The sequence below is a fragment of the Engystomops pustulosus genome, chromosome 7, assembly GCF_040894005.1.
Source record: "Engystomops pustulosus chromosome 7, aEngPut4.maternal, whole genome shotgun sequence".
NCBI lineage: Eukaryota > Metazoa > Chordata > Amphibia > Anura > Leptodactylidae > Engystomops > Engystomops pustulosus.
The window spans coordinates 119,877,313-119,894,865 of NC_092417.1; positions in this window are offsets into that span (position 1 = coordinate 119,877,313).

The window sequence follows — 17,553 nt, forward strand, 5'->3', positions numbered from 1 at the left end:
TTAATTACCCGCAATCTATAATTATTGAGTGTACACTAAACTAAGGAACCTATCTTGTTCGTAGCCTGGTTACTGCTTGTATATAATTTAATCAAATTTTTTTCTACTATGCAACAATTAGCATTAGCTTTTTTAAGAGTTTTTCCTTCTTAATAAACAAGATATGAATTGCAGTTTTAATTTATCATTAAAGGGGTTATGCCATGATCCAACTTATTTTACAACTCTCCTACACTGGTTTAAATATTTACATATACATATTCATAATGGTTTACTTGAATAAAAATAGCATTATTATTTGCTATCTTAATGCCTGTTTAGCCTCTCTTCAGTGTTTCACAAGAAAAAAAGTGGGAGGGGCCTAGAAGACGCATACACAGCACTGAGAGCAGCAGTTTTACAACAATTCCCACAATGCTGTGCAAGTGCCTCTTTCTCATTGATCTTCACTCAGCTCTACATCACTTCTTTCAAAAGAGCTATGTTCAAATAGTCCCTGCTCTTTCCCCGCATTGTTATTACAATGCAGCATAGCAGGATTTTAGTAAGCATCATAGAAATGTGTCATGGGCATTTAGTGGTAAAAAATGTGGTAATGTGTGGTAGTGCACTGCTATTGGATCGCCATAGCCATCTATGAGGGCGTATTTCCACAACGGCTGGGTGAATGCAACCTAAGGGGCGTGGGCCACATTTTTGTCATACTTGCCCACATAAAAACACCCCTTTCTGTGCACAATATTGCAACACAATACTAGTGCAGACACTTGATACATGTAAAACCAGTTTGCACTTGTATTTATCTGCAATCTATGCCAGAGATGTATAAGGGCTTGTTTTCTGCATAATAAATCTAACTTCTTAGTGACTTTACTAGTGATGGGGTGATTTTCATAGATTGGGACACCGTGGTACCTAACATGATTTTATTGGCTTATTATTATATTAATTCTATTGAAAGGGGGATAGAGTAAATTAAAGGACCTCTACCACTATATTGAAGGATTGTAAACCACGCACACCTACAAACTGGGATGTGCCCCATCTGGCAGGATCCGCTCTTCTTTAATCTTCTTATTCCCTGTTTTTACAAATAAAACGTTTCAATATTATGCAAATGAGCCTGAGGGACTTCAGGCTCCATAGGTGTTAATGGAGCCTGTAGCCCCTTAGGCTAATTTGCATAATTTTTAAAGCCTTTTTTTAACTAAAAAAAAAAGGGTACAAAAAACTTAAAGAAGAGCAGATTCTGCCAGTGGGGGCATAACAGTATATAAGTGTGTTTTGCTCACAATTCTGCATCCTGGTCGTAGATGTCCTTTAACCCTCTAAGGCCCCTTCCACACTAGCGTTGCATTTCACGTCAGGGTGCAATGCGTGAAAAACTGACGTTTTTGCCTGCGTTTTTGTTCCATTTTTCCTTGGAGTAATTAGCGTTTTTGCGTTTTTCACGCGCGTGTTAGCGTTTTTTTGCGTTTTCGGCACGTTTTTCACGCGCGATTTTCACGCGCGATTCAATGGGAGACTCGAGCATTTTTCAAAGGGACCATGGTTTGGGATTAAAATGTGTTATTTAATTGAAAAATAATGTCTTCTGATAAGTTGCAAACATCTGCGATCTATTCTTCACTGTTGCGCGCGTATATTATCTCCCGACAAGTTAGCAGATGTGAAGAACAGTGAAGAATAGAATAAAAACATTGAACACAGTGAACACAGTGACCACAGGATCATTTAAGAGAAAAACACAGTGCAGAATAGATTACAGATGTTCGGCACATCTGCTTACTTGTCGGGAGATACGCGCGGAACGGTGCGAACAAAATAGCATGTGAAGAACAATATATATGTGTGTGAAGAACACATTGCAGATGTTTAAATACATCTGCAATGTGTTCTTCACACATATATATTGTTCTTCACATGCTATTTTGGGCGCACCGTTCCGCGCGTATCTCCCGACAAGTAAGCAGATGTGCCGAACATCTGTAATCTATTCTGCACTGTGTTCTGCACTGTGTTTTTCTCTTAAATGATCCTGTGTTCACTGTGTTCACTGTGTTCAATGTTTTTATTCTATTCTTCACTGTTCTTCATTGTGTTTTTTTAATTAAATGCTCGATCGCGAGCAGGGGAAATACTGTTATTCTGGTCACCTAGCAACCCTTACGTTTAAAACGCATTGCACTCGCATTGCACTTGCAATGATTGCGAGTGCAATGCGTTCTTGATGCATCTCCATAGACTTGAATGGGGCGTGAAAACGAACGCAAGCACGCGCGTGAAAACCAACGCTAATGAAGAAAGACCCATTGAATACAATGGGACAGAGTGCAATGCAGAACTCGCGCGTGAAAAACGCCAGTGTGGAAGGGGCTTAACAGTATATGGATAGTTTGCTATAGATCTCTAAAGGCATGTCACTGTCACTCTGTTGCAGAACTTCCGGATTGCAGGAATCTAATGCAGACTGACCATTGTTCCTTGATGATTACACGGGGAACAACAGCCCAAGCCATATGACCATAAGGGGTTAATGATTATGTAAAAAAAAGTAAATTCACAGTTCTTGGGGGGGGGGGGGTTGCAAACTTTGACCACTTGCCAGGTTATATTTATATATCTTCTCAGTTTATGAAAAATGGACCATGTGTTGGGAAGATTTCACAAACTGACCACAATGCAGATGTGATTCGGAGCATCATAGTGATGTATGGTACAAGGAGTCAATTCTTTTCCACTACTTACCACCGTTGAAGCTGTAACCATGATTACATATATACTCATCCTCTGCACTATAGTTGGTCCATGAAATTCACCACATTGTCTGTTTTTTCAAGCACTGTGCATTGTTGTATGTTGTAAGCTTTAGGGTCATTAACAGGACATTTCTTTTGGTGGTGAAGTGCCAACTTGCTGCAAGGAGAAGAGAAAATGGTCACACTTCTCAAACAATGCATCAGTATTAATAGATGCCCCCATATTGCTTGCATAAAGAAACAAACTCACAAACAAAGCCATAAATCTAGTAAACTATTGATAAACCTCCTCACTTGGCACATAATTTAATTTCCATATTATCCACTTGTGCCTCAAGACACCATTCCAGCCTACTTCTTTCAGCCTGGACAGCCTGGAAAAGATACACAGCATTCATGACCTGTCTTAAGAAGACCTCCGTCAGGTCCATAGCCTTGCTGTGGGTTGCCAAAGGGGTACCCAAAGGGGTACGCAACAGCCCTGCTAATGCAAGGGTTACACTGGTGTTGCCAAACTAAGTCCCTCCCCATGATCTATAGATTCCTTAATGAGCCTGATCAACTCCCTGGGGGTCTCACTTGTTGGATAATGGTAATGCAGCTGATAATACTCTGCCTGTGAAGGAATACTTATAATGTTGTCCAATAGAATGTGTTGCAACATGTGTAATGCCAGGAGAGATCTGGTTGAATAAGGGGTTTATAAACCCCTTGTGGCTGGAGAGTCCTACCTAAAAGGAGGACTCTCCAGGGTCAGTCCAGAAGGAAAGCACCAGAACCAAGCAGACATCCATCATCTGGCATCTGCCCTACCTGCTGCTGAAGCAGCCAACTATTTCTTCCAGCCGGGAGCCACCTTGCCAGGCTGTGAGAGTACTCCTGTGAATAAAGGACTGTAATTTGAATGTTTTACCAACGTTGCCTCTGAGTGATCCCTGTGCCAGGCTGTATACCACCAACCCCATCCTCCATTATCATGGATACCTATCTTCTCATCAGAGTTGCCCCTGGGAGAAACCTACATCTACATCCTCTCCCTCTATTTTTTTGCACATACCTCCTACTGGAGATTTGCCAGGCTGTGGATGAGATCTCCGTGCCCTGATACCAAGCACCACGACCACTGACTAGTGCTAGGCCACGCTAGCCAGCCACTCAAGTATTAAGGGTTATTGCTTCCTCCTGCCACTAAAAAGGTAAGGCCTTGTTGGGGTATGTTTCACACTGATTACTTTCTCTCAGGCACTTAAAAGACTTGGACATTTGCAGCTATGTGCAGCAGCCCCTGCAAACTTTCGGCCTGACAGTGTGTGAAAGACACTTGTATTAACCAATAAGAACTTTGCTAGGTAGTAATGGGCAGTGCTCATTGGTTGATCAGTGCCTTCCTTACCTGTACAGAAAAGCTCCTAACAGTCCTACAGAAACTTGCTTAGGCACTAAGTTTTAAAACAAAGCATCTGCACATGATTGGCCAAGGCAAGACAAGGAAAGGACGGACAGAACTAACGCTAGAGGGAGCCATGAACTATATTATAGCTTCATTTACAAGGAAGGAAGCATAATTTTTTATATGTCAAAGTTTAAAATGTGAGTGTTTAAATGTATTACACTTAACTAAATATATCTTAAAATGGTGACATAATCCCTTTAAGTAATAGGCCAAGAATATATGTTGATATAATTTACACAGAATTAGCAATCCTTTTTTGATCATCAATGGCTAACACTAAGTCCCCACTAGAATCATCTATACATAGGAAACTACAGTATAAACATCGGACATCAACTTTTGTTCAAAACAGCTGTCCGTTACCCTAACAGATCTAATATTTCCACTGATGCCCGTGGAAAGGCAATCAGATGTAGCATTTTTTTTTATTTAACGTTATGTTCTAAGTTAGTTATTGAGGTTTTTTTTACATTATTTTCAAAACTAACCATTTTGTGTCATTTGGGAATTGCCGAGCCAAAGGGAAATACATTGCTCCAAAAAATAAAGGGGACCCTAATATACCACTTCCTAGATCTCAATGAATTACATATTCCAATTGCAATTCTTTACTCATTACATAGTGCAATGCGCTGAGAGTGAAAAAACATTAAAATGATCAATGAAATGAAAAATTAATAACACAAGGAGGTCTTGATTTGGAATTTGGAATAAAATCGAAGTGAAAAAGAGTCGGGCATTTCCAACTTCAGTGTAAATGGCTCTAGACAAAGACATGACACTCAGTTGTGTCTATGACTTACACTTGCCTGTATGACTTCCCTATAATGCCTGGGCATGCTTCTGATGAGATAGCAGGTGTTGTCCTCCCATGCCTGGATTATAACATCAGTCAACTCCCAGAGAGTCTGTGGTGCAATATAGCGTTGGTGAATGGATTGAGATATTTTTTCCCAGATGTTCTATATTGTATAGAGGACAAGGGAATGGGCAGAATCTCATTCCAATATCTAATGGCAGTCAAGGTATCTCTGGCTAACACATGGAGGGCTCTCCACACCACTACTGACCTACTTCTAAACCAGTTAAGCTGGAGGATGTTGCAGGCAGCAGAACATTCTCCGTGACATCTGTCAAATGTGCTCAGTGTGAACAGGGCCCCAATGAGTCTCGGAGTTCTTTAACCGGTTCGCGACCGCCCGCCGTATATTCACGGCGGCGGTCGCGTCGCGCTGCATGGAGAGGGCTCACGGGCTGAGCCCTCTCCATAGCCGGTAAGTCTTTGCTGCATATTGCAGCAAAGGCTTACCGGTAACATCCGGTAACATGCTAGCACCGATCGCGGGTGTTTTTACAGCGTGGGCTGCCGGCAAAGCTGCCGACAAAGGCGGCAATGTCCCTGGCGAACATTTATATGTCACAGTGGGAGGTTATCTTTCTCTTCTCCCCCCAGAATCCATACCGGGAATCAATTATATGGCTAGGCCGTTATATTGATGACCTGGTCTGGATCTGGGGAGGAGGAGAGGTTCTGTTTGAACAATTTGTGACCACTTACCTTAATTTAAATGATATGAACCTACAGTTTACCTACTCATTTGGAGGTTCATCAGTCACATTTTTGGACGTCATCTTAGAAGGTAGTGTAGAAAAAGTTATAGTCAGCCCCTATAGGAAAAATACCGCGGGCAACTCCATTTTATTAGCGTCATCCTGTCACCCCCACCATGTGATTCAGAATATCCCCTACGGGGAAATGGTGCGTTTACGCAGGAATTGCTCAGACGAAAACACTTTTCATAAAGAAAAAGAACTTTTAAAAAAGAGGCTTACTATGAGGAAATATAAAGAATCTAGTCTAGACAGTGCAGATAATAGAATTTCTAAAACGACACAATCAAATCTTCTCACCAACAGAAAGCATAAAAAGAGAGAGGTACAAAATCACAACACTGCACAAAAACCTGTAGTGTTTTCCACTTGCTACAGTAAGCAATTCTGCCACATTAAACATATAATCAACAAATATTTGCCAATACTTTTACAAGACGAGGAAATGTCGCAGATTGTCTCCACAGGTGTCCGATGTGTAGCTAAGAAAGCTAAGACGCTAGGTTCCCTATTATCTCCCAGTTTATTTGAGAGTACGACAGGGAATGCCCGGACTCCTAGTTGGCTTAAATTTCCTGGGTCCTATAAATGCGGACACAGCAGATGCAAAGCGTGTACGTACATTAGTGTACAAAAAACAGTTGTTTCGTATTCTACAGGGAAAGAATATGACATTTGTAGTTACATCAATTGTAACTCTTCCAATATCATATATTTGGCAGGATGTTCAATTTGTCAGAAACAATACGTGGGGCATACTACAGGTCCACTCAAAACTCGTATTCGACGACATTTATCTGACGTAGGGAATAATGCAGTAAACGTGTCGACATTATCAAAACACTTTAGAGACACACACAATAAGGATGTATCAGGTTTTGTATGGTGTGGCATAGAAAGAATTTTCTTAAAACAAAGAGGAGGGGACCTGAAGCGTAAACTACTAAACAGGGAGACCTTCTGGATGTTTGTACTTGGTACCCGACATCCAGAGGGTCTCAATAGAAGATTGGATTTAATTCTTACTTATTGACTTCTTTTTGATTATATTCTTTTGAGAAGCAATCCTCTCCCTTCTTTCACATGTTTCATCATCGAACAGTTTATTCCTCGTTATGATTTGTCACGATGGTAACTCATCTAGTCATGCTTCCTTTAGACATAGTTCTTAGATGGTGGGTGATTGAAGTAACTATAGTTAAACAACCATGCCGATTCAGCTCACAATTTATGTATATACTCCAGTATGAAGATACCGACATTGTTGATTTGGTTCATATCCCATGTGTATGCTCCCTAATGTGCTTCAATTCCATGTATATGTGTTTTCTAATTTGTTTTATTTGGCTTTGTTCATGGGATAAAATTATATACACGCACATTTTCTCCTTTTTTCTATATGTCCCTAAATTCATTATACAATATTTAAAATATAACAAAAATTTATATATCTTATTGGACATATTTAAGGATAATATTAAGAAAGTAGTTTTTTATATGTGGTATAACACATTATTTTCTTGTATGTGTGTTTATATGATATCCACGACATGAACATTGACCAGAAATCACTACTAGGATTTACAATACAGGTTCCGGTAACTTTGTTTTTATATCTTTATTGTATTTTTATATATATCACCCATTGCCTTATATTGCCGGGTTTACGGAACAGGTTAGTACGAAGTTCCTTGCACATGACCATGGTGTCATGTGTCCGGGAGACATGTGATTGTTTTTGAATCACGTGTTCCTCACCTGATTCACGGAAGTGACGTCATCGGGGAGGACGCGCCAGTAACGGATGGAGCGTGGCCGCTCAGGTGCGTCTCTCCGGTGATTCTGCCGCTTCCGGTTCTGCCCTCACTTCCCCGGCCGGCAATTGGGTGAGTGTTTTTATTTAAACGGTCATGTACAAATGTTTATGTAGATCATGATTAAGACGTTCTAACGTCGAAACGCGTCGATCTCACGCGTTCCTTTTTTTTATCCATGTATTGCTGCACATCTAAAGCCCAATAAAAGAACATGTTTTGCACTTAGTCCGGTGTGGTTTACCTGAGTGCCGCCTACAACCATTCTTCTGTCGAAAATCCCCATATACTGCCATACTGTAGTATGGCAGTATATGATAGGATCGATCAGACAACCTAGGGTTAAAGTACCCTAGGGAGTCAGAAAAATAGTATAAATAAAAATTAAAAAAAGTTAAAAAAAAAAATTATAATAAAAAAACCTAAAATTTCAAATCACCCCCCTTTCCCTAGAACTGACATAAATATAAATAAACAGTAAAAATCATAAACACATCAGGTATCGACGCGTCCGAAAATGCCCGATCTATCAAAATATGATAACGGTTTTTCAATGCGTTTAACCCCGTAACGGAAAATAGCGCCCAAAGTCGAAAATGGCACTTTTTTGCCATTTTGAAAAATATAAAAAAATCTATAAAAAGTGATCAAAAGGTCCTACAGTCCTAAAAATGATTTCTTTGAAAATATTATCAAATTTCACAAAAAATGACACCACCCACAGCTCCGTACACCAAAGTATAAAAAAGTTATTAGCGCCAGAAGTTGGCAAAATCAAAAAAATTATTTTTGTACAGGAGGTTTTAATTTTTGTAAATGTATGAAAACATTATAAAACCTATACAAATTTGGTATCCCCTTAATCGTACCGACCCAAAGAATAAAGAAGACATGTCATTTGGGGCGCTCAGTGAAAGACGTAATATCCAAGCCCACAAGAAAATGGCGCAAATGCGTTTTTTCACCATTTTCATTGCATTTGGAATTTTTTTCCCGCTTCCGAGTACATGGCATGGAATATTTAATACCATCATTATGAAGTGCAATTTGTTACGCAGAAAACAAGCCGTCACACAGCTCTTTACGTGTAAAAATAAAAAAGTTATAGATTTTTGAAGGTGGGGAGTGAAAAATGGACATGAAAAAACAGGAAAGGGCCCGGTCCTTAACCGGTTAACAAATGCTAAATCACCTGTACAGTGTCAATACTGACTTGTGAACGTCAGGCCTAATAACATCATCCTGGTCTCTGTTTCTGAGTGTTTGTGCAGATACATGGATATTAGTAGTCTGCTGGAGGTAATTTTGCAGGCCTCTGGCACTGCTCCTCCTTTTCCTGCTGGGTTGCTGCTCCCTTTCACATCTCCTGGTATACTGGCCAGTCTCCTGAAATATGCTCTATGCTGACAGACACAGCTAACATTCTTGCCACAGGGTGCATTGAGGTGCCTTCTGCCTTCTTCAAATTGCCCAAAACAACAGCTAAGAGGGAGGAGAACTGAGGAATGGTCACCTGCAGATTTACTCCTCTACAGGGGTTGTCTTTCTAATTGCTTATCATTGCTATTGTCTGTTCCATTTGCACAACAGGAGGACAAATTGAATCCGTCAATAATCAGTGTTGATTCATAACTGACTTGGTTAAAAGTATTCAATGGCTCACCTCAGGCAGGAATGGCACCACGCTCATGGAATGTGTCTGGACTTTGACCGCAAAAAAATACATATCACTACAGCAATGGATATCATTTCGTCCAATCTTTATTCCCATAGTTTTACAGTTTCACAATAAAAGACATAGTCATTATGACACCATATCGACTAGCAGGATATTCAGCCCACGAGTACAAATTTATAAATCTAGTATATATGAATGCCTTACTCTTTGTACAAACAAACGATGACAACCAATAAATTTCATGTAATACGTTTTCCCCAGACACTAGTATTAGTGTTAGGGGCAAAAGCGTTTAGGTGCTATTGTCATATTGTTGTGGAAGCTCCTAGATCTAACCAATACATATTGCTAGAGGAGCTACAGTCATATTGTTGTGGAAGCTCCTAGTTCTAACCAATACCTATTGCTAGAGGAGCTACAGTCATATTGTTGTGGAAGCTCCTAGTTCTAACCAATACCTATTGCTAGAGGAGCTACAGTCATATTGTTGTGGAAGCTCCTAGCTCTAACCAATACATATTGCTAAAAGAACTAGTCAAATTGTTGTGGAAGCTCCAAGATCTAACCAATACATATTGCTAGAGGAGCTACAGTCCAGACTGTGGAACTCTCTGCCGCAGGAGGTTGTTATGGCGGACTCTATATACATGTTCAAGAGAGGCCTGGATGACTTTCTGGAGAGAAAAAATATCACGGGTTATGGGGATAAAACATTTATTTAATTCTTAAAGGTTGGACTTGATGGACTTGCGTCTCCTTCCAGCCTTATATACTATGATACTATGATGATACTATGATATTGTTGTGGAAGCTCCTAGCTCTAACCAATACATATTGCTAGAGGAGCTATACATACCTCCCAACCTTCCCGTTTTCAGCGTGACAGTCCAGTTTTTTGGGCTCTGTCACACTGCCACGGGAGGCTCTGAGTATGTCCCGGCCAACCCACTTTTCCCGATTTGTCCCACCTCCTCCAGACCCCGTAGTTTAGAGCTGCAGAGCAGCCGAGGCATGGGGGCCGGGAGGAGGCGGGACCAGCCCCTGCTACCTCCTCACATGATGTCTCCACCAATCATGTGAGGAGGTAGCTCCGCCCCCGGCTGGACACACCCCCTCTGCGAGTCAGTCGGACTCCAGCCCGGGAGAAGTTGAATGACTGCAGGTAAGAGACTGAGGGGACAGGGGGGGCTGGAGGCAACAGGAGGAGGACAGGGGGGGCTGGGGCACAGGAAGAGGAAGAGGACAGGAGGGGCTGGAGGCTACAGGAGGAGGACAGGGGGGGCTGGAGGCTACAGGAGGAGGACAGGCGGGGGCTGGAGGCTACAGGAGGAGGATGGGGGGGCTTGGGCACAGGTGGAGGACTGGAGGGTTGGAGGCTACAGTAAGAGGACAGGGGGGGCTGGAGGCTACAGGAGGAGGACAGGGGGGGCTGGATGCTACAGGAGGAGGACAGGGGGTCTGGAGGCTACAGGAGGAGGATGGGGGGGCTGGGGCACAGGTGGAGGACAGGGGGGGCTTGAGGCTGCAGGTGGAGGACAGGGGGGGCTGGAGGCTACAGGAGGAAGACAGGGGGGGCTGGAGGCTACAGGAGGAGGACAGGGGGGGCTGGAGGCTACAGGAGGAGGACAGGGGGAGCTGGAGGCTACAGGAGGAGGACAGGGGGAGCTGGAGGCTACAGGAGGAGGACAGGGGGAGCTGGAGGCTACAGGAGGAGGACAGGGGGAGCTGGAGGCTACAGGAGGAGGACAGGGGGAGCTGGAGGCTACAGGAGGAGGACAGGGGGAGCTGGAGGCTACAGGAGGAGGACAGGGGGAGCTGGAGGCTACATGAGGAGGACAGGGGGAGCTGGAGGCTATTGGAGGAGGACAGGGGGGCTGGAGGCTACAGGAGGAGGCTGGGGCACAAGAGGAGAACAGGAGGAGGCTGCTGGAGGACAGGAGGCGGCTGCTGGGGGCTGCTGAAGGACAGGAGGAGGCTGCTGGAGGACAGGCAGAGGCTGCTGCGGGACAGGACGAGGCTGCTGGGGGCTTCTGGAGGACATGAGGAGGCTGCTGGAGGACAGGAGGAGGCTGCTGGCGGACAGGAGGGGGACAGGGGGAGCTAGAGGCTATAGGAGGAGGACAGGGGGCTGGAGGCTACAGAAGGAGGACAGGGGGCTGGAGGCTACAGAAGGAGGCTGGGGCACAGGAGGAGAACAGAGGAGGAGGCTGCTGTAGGACTGGAGGAGGCTGCTGGGGGACAGGTGGAGGCTGGGGAAAGGAGGATGATGCTGGGGGGACAGGAGGAGGAGGCTGGCGGACAGAAGGATGCTGGAGGACAGGAGGAGGAGGCTGCAAGAGGACAGGAGGAGGAGGCTGGTGGCAGACAGGAGGCGGCTTCTGGGGGACAGGTGAAGGCAGGAGGAGGAGGATAGAGGACAGGAGGAGGAGGATAGAGGACAGGAGGAGGAGGCTGGAGGACAGCAGGAGGAGGCTGGAGGACAGCAGGAGGAGGCTGGAGGACAGGAGGATGAGGCTGGAGGACCTGAGGAGGAGGCTGGAGGACAGGAGGCTACAGGAGGAGGCTGGAGGACAGGGGGCTACAGGAGGAAGCGGGAGGACAGGAGGCTACAGGAGGATGATGGAGGTCAGGAGGCTACAGGAGCAGGCTTGGGGACAGGAGGCTACAGGAGGAGGCTGGAGGACAGGAGGCTACAGGAGGAGGCTGGAGGACAGGAGGCTACAGGAGGAGGCTGGAGGACAGGAGGCTACAGGAGGAGGCTGGAGGACAGGAGGAGGATGGAGGACAGGAGCTACAGCAGGAGGCTGAAGGACAGGAGGCTACAGGAGGAGGCTGGAGGACAGGGGGCTACAGGAGGAAGCTGGAGGACAGGAGGCTACAGGAGGATGATGGAGGACAGGAGGCTACAGGAGGAGGACAGGGGGGCTGGAGGCTACAGGAGGAGGACAGGGGGAGCTGGAGGCTACAGGAGGAGGACAGGGGGAGCTGGAGGCTACAGGAGGAGGACAGGGGGAGCTGGAGGCTACAGAGGAGGACAGGGGGAGCTGGAGGCTACAGGAGGAGGACAGGGGGAGCTGGAGGCTATAGGAGGAGGACAGGGGGAGCTGGAGGCTACATGAGGAGGACAGGGGGAGCTGGAGGCTATTGGAGGAGGACAGGGGGGCTGGAGGCTACAGGAGGAGGCTGGGGCACAAGAGGAGAACAGAGGAGGAGGCTGCTGGAGGACAGGAGGCGGCTGCTGGGGGCTGCTGAAGGACAGGAGGAGGCTGCTGGAGGACAGGCAGAGGCTGCTGCGGGACAGGACGAGGCTGCTGGGGGCTTCTGGAGGACATGAGGAGGCTGCTGGAGGACAGGAGGAGGCTGCTGGCGGACAGGAGGGGGACAGGGGGAGCTAGAGGCTATAGGAGGAGGACAGGGGGCTGGAGGCTACAGAAGGAGGACAGGGGGCTGGAGGCTACAGAAGGAGGCTGGGGCACAGGAGGAGAACAGAGGAGGAGGCTGCTGTAGGACTGGAGGAGGCTGCTGGGGGACAGAAGGAGGAGACTGTGGGACAGGAGGAGGAAGCTGGAGGACAGGTGGAGGCTGGGGAAAGGAGGAGGATGCTGGGGGGACAGGGGGAGGAGGCTGGCGGACAGAAGGATGCTGGAGGACAGGAGGAGGAGGCTGCAAGAGGACAGGAGGAGGAGGCTGGTGGCAGACAGGAGGCGGCTTCTGGGGGACAGGAGGAGGATAGAGGACAGGAGGAGGAGGCTGGAGGACAGCAGGAGGAGGCTGGAGGACAGGAGGATGAGGCTGGAGGACCTGAGGAGGAGGCTGGAGGACAGGAGGCTACAGGAGGAGGCTGGAGGACAGGGGGCTACAGGAAGAAGCGGGAGGACAGGAGGCTACAGGAGGATGATGGAGGTCAGGAGGCTACAGGAGCAGGCTTGGGGACAGGAGGCTACAGGAGGAGGCTGGAGGACAGGAGGCTACAGGAGGAGGCTGGAGGACAGGAGGCTACAGGAGGAGGCTGGAGGACAGGAGGCTACAGGAGGAGGCTGGAGGACAGGAGGAGGCTGGAGGACAGGAGGAGGATGGAGGACAGGAGCTACAGCAGGAGGCTGAAGGACAGGAGGCTACAGGAGGAGGCTGGAGGACAGGGGGCTACAGGAGGAAGCTGGAGGACAGGAGGCTACAGGAGGATGATGGAGGACAGGAGGCTACAGGAGGAGGCTTGGGGACAGGAGGCTACAGGAGGAGGCAGGAGGACAGGAGGCTACAGGAGGAGGCTGTACGACAGGAGGCTACAGGAGGAGGCTGGAGGCTACAGGAGGAGGCTGGAGGACAGGAGGAGGATGGAGGACAAGGGGCTACAGGAAGACGCTGGAGGACAGGAGCTACAGGAGGAGGCTGGAGGACAGGAGGCTACAGGAGGAGGCTGGAGGACTGGAGGCTACATTATGAGGAGGATAGGGAACAGGGAACACACCATGTGAGGAGGGGTGGGGCTAGGAGGTACAGATAATATTATGTGTAAGTTTGGGGAGATAAATAAAAGTGGAAAATGAAATCTAAAGGGAGGATAAAATTAAAGATGGGGTTTATATGTTGCAGATTTGCATTAGGGGGTATTATACGGGTGCATGAGGGTGGCCAAAGTAAGGGGCATTGTACTATGTGGGGACCGTCAAGGTCAATATTATACTATGCTTGTGGGTGGGACAATGGGCGTGGTTTAGAAAAAGGGGGAGAGGCTTTTTTCCCTCTTTTTCTCGTCCAAAAGTTGGGAGGTATGGCTACAGTCATATTGTTGTGGAAGCTCCTAGCTCTAACCAATACCTATTGCTAGAGGAGCTACAGTCATATTGTTGTGGAAGCTCCTAGTTCTAACCAATACCTATTGCAAGAGGAGCTACAGTCATATTGTTGTGGAAGCTCCTAGCTCTAACCAATACTAGAGGAGCTACAGTCATATTATTGTGGAAGCTCCTAGCTCTAACCAATACATATTGCTAGAGGAGCTACAGTCATATTGTTGTGGAAGCTCCTAGCTCTAACCAATACTAGAGGAGCTACAGTCATATTATTGTGGAAGCTCCTAGCTCTAACCAATACATATTGCTAGAGGAGCTACAGTCATATTGTTGTGGAAGCTCCTAGTTCTAACCAATACATATTGCTGGAGGAGCTACAGTCATATTATTGTGGAAGCTCCAAGTTCTAGCCAATAAGTATTGCAAGAGGAGCTACAGCATACCTCCCAACTTTTGGACGAGAGAAAGAGGGACAAAAGCCCCTCCCTCTTTTTCTAAACCACACTCATTGTCCCACCCACAAGCATAGTATAATATCAACCTTGACGGTCCCCCCCCGATGCCTCTTACTTTGGCCACCCCACCCCCATGGACCCGTATAATACCCCCTAATGCAAATCTGCAACATATAAAACCCCTCTTTAATTTTATCCTCCCTTTACATTTTGTTTTCCACTTTTATTAATCTCCCCAAACTTACACATAATATTATCTGTGCCCCTACCCCCACCCCTTCTCACATGGTGTGGCCTCCTGTCCTCCAGCCTTCTCCTTCAGCATCCTCCACCTGTCCTCCAGTCCCACAGTCCCCTCCAGCATCCTCCTCCTGTCCTCCAACCTCCCCCTCCAGCCTCCTCCTCCTGTCCTCCAACCTCCCCCTCCAGCCTCCTCCTCCTGTCCTCCAGCCTCCTCCTCCTGTCCTCCAGCCTCCTCCTCCTGTCCTCCAGCCTTCATCTGTCCCCCAGCAGCCTCCTCCTGTCTTCCAGCCTCCACATGCCTTCCAGCCTCCTCCTGTCCCGCAGCCTCGTCCTCCTCCTCCTGTCCTCCTCCTCCTGTACTCCAGCCTTCTCCTCCTGTCCTCCAGCCTCCTCCTCCTGTCCTCCAGCCTCCTCCTCCTGTCCTCCAGCCTTCACCTGTCCTCCAGCAGCCTCCTTCTGTCCTCCAGCCTCCTCGTCCTGTCCTCCAGCCTCCTCGTCCTGTCCTCCAGCCTCCAGCCTCCTCGTCCTGTCCTCCAGCCTCCAGCCTCCTCGTCCTGTCCTCCTCGTCCTGTCCTCCTCCTCCTGTCCTCCTCCTCCTGTCCTCCTCCTCCTGTCCTCCTCCTCCTGTCCTCCTCCTCCTCTCCTCCTCCTCTCCTCCTCCTCCTCCCCTCCTCCTCCTCCCCTCCTCCCCCTCTCCTCCTCCTCCTGTCCTCCTCCTCCTCCTGTCCTCCTCCTCCTCCTCCTCCTCCTGTCCTCCAGCCTCCTCCTGTTACCCAGCAGCCTCCTCCTGTTACCCAGCAGCCTCCCCCTGTACTCCTGCAGCCTCCTCCTGCCCACCAGCAGTCTCCTCCTGTAGCCTCTAGACCCCCCTGTCCTCTATCCTCCTCCTGTAGCCTCCAGACCCCCTGTCCTGCTCCTGTGCCCCAGCCTCTTCCTGTCCTCCTGTAGCCTCCAGCCCCCCTGTCTCCTCCTGTAGCTTCCAGCACCCCCTGTCCTCCTCCTGTGCCCCAGCCTCCTCCTGTGATCCCCTGTCCTCCATCCTCCTCCTGTAGCCTCCTGTCCTCCATCCTCCTCCTGTAACCTCCTGTCCTCCAGCCTCATTCTGGGTCCTCCTGCTGTGCAGAGCTGTGAGCTCAGACTTCACAGCCTCCACGCTGCCCCTGTGTTTCTGCAGTCAGTGTGTCCCGGGACCAGGAGACGGGGCTCAGTCTCTTGGTCCGGGACAAAGCGTAGCAAAGGGTGACATTCTCTTAACCTCCCGGGGAGGCGGGACACACCTAAAAAAACATGACAGTCCCGCCGAAAGCGGGACGGTTGGGAGGTATGGCTACAGTCATATTGTTGTGGAAGCTCCTAGTTCTAACCATTACATATTGCTAGGCAATGCTTTAGTTGGATTAGTAAAATTAACACTGCAAACATACATTGTGAATCATTCATACTCCATCTGGAGGCCAGAGAGGGGTACAGATAGGAGGAATTTGTGTATGAGATATTAAAATTTATCCTCCCATAATCCTTAGTGTACCAGATTTCACAACAATAGTTTTTAGCCTATGGCCTTTGTTTGTTTCGCATAAAATATCACAGATTCATCTGATCTTAAATAGAATGCTATCAAAAGTTATGTCTTAAATTCTACAATCTTAAACTATTCAGTGATCCTCTCCTTATGGTAATGGGGTGTCTATCATATTGGGGCACATTTACTAAGGGTCCAAATCGCTTTTTTCTACAGGGTTTCGTGAATTTTTCCGATTTGCGCCGAATTGCCCGAGGATTTTGGCGCACACGATCGGATTGTTGCACATCGTTGGGGCTTTCACGCGACAGAAATCAGGGGGGCGTGGCCGTCGGAAAACCCGATGGATTCGGAAAAAGCACGGAATTTAAAAAACTAATTGTGTCGCAAAAACAATCACTCAAATGCACCAGGAATAGGTTGGTGAACTGCAGCGAACCTCGACGGACTTCAGCGCAGCAGCGACACCTGGTGGACATCAGGCCCACGACCTTAGTGGATCGCCGCAAGACACGAATCCTTGTCGGAGAATGCACCGCTGGATCGCGACAGGACCGGGTAAGTAAATGACCTCCATTGTGTTCAATGAAAATACTTTTTAATATTTGACAAATCATACTTGAAGCAGAAAGCCACACAAACCATGACCAAAAAACATTCCATGACGCCTAGGGTGTAGATTGCCTCCAAAAATGTGCACACCTATAATAATCATTACAAACCAAGAATCAAGATGCAAAAAAAGCCAAACACTTGAAAGAAAAATAAAGGCAGAAATATTAACACATTTACACTTAAACATCAAATATTCCAACACAAATATAAAAAACACATAGGGTACATAAAATAATAGTTTAACCTATTACATAGTAAAATAATATTTTAGGTTTACAGTATATATTTAATGGCTGATAGGGGACATGTCTGTGTTATTGAGCTTATTCTTGGTTTCATGAAAGTCAGAACAGAACTTTAATATGAAACCCATTGCAGATATGAAGACTTATCACAACTAGGAAAAAATTGTAATTCCTGGGCAGTTACACATGGCTTGTCAAAATCTAAAATGGAGCCATGATCTGTAACATGTAACAAACTAAAGAACATTCCCTGCAAGTCATTTACATATAAATTGAATGGAACTTCATCCATAGTTAACACAAATTTGATAAGCAAAATTATTTTCAGCGCATGGTGAAGGATTTCCATTTAGTGAATAGTTTTA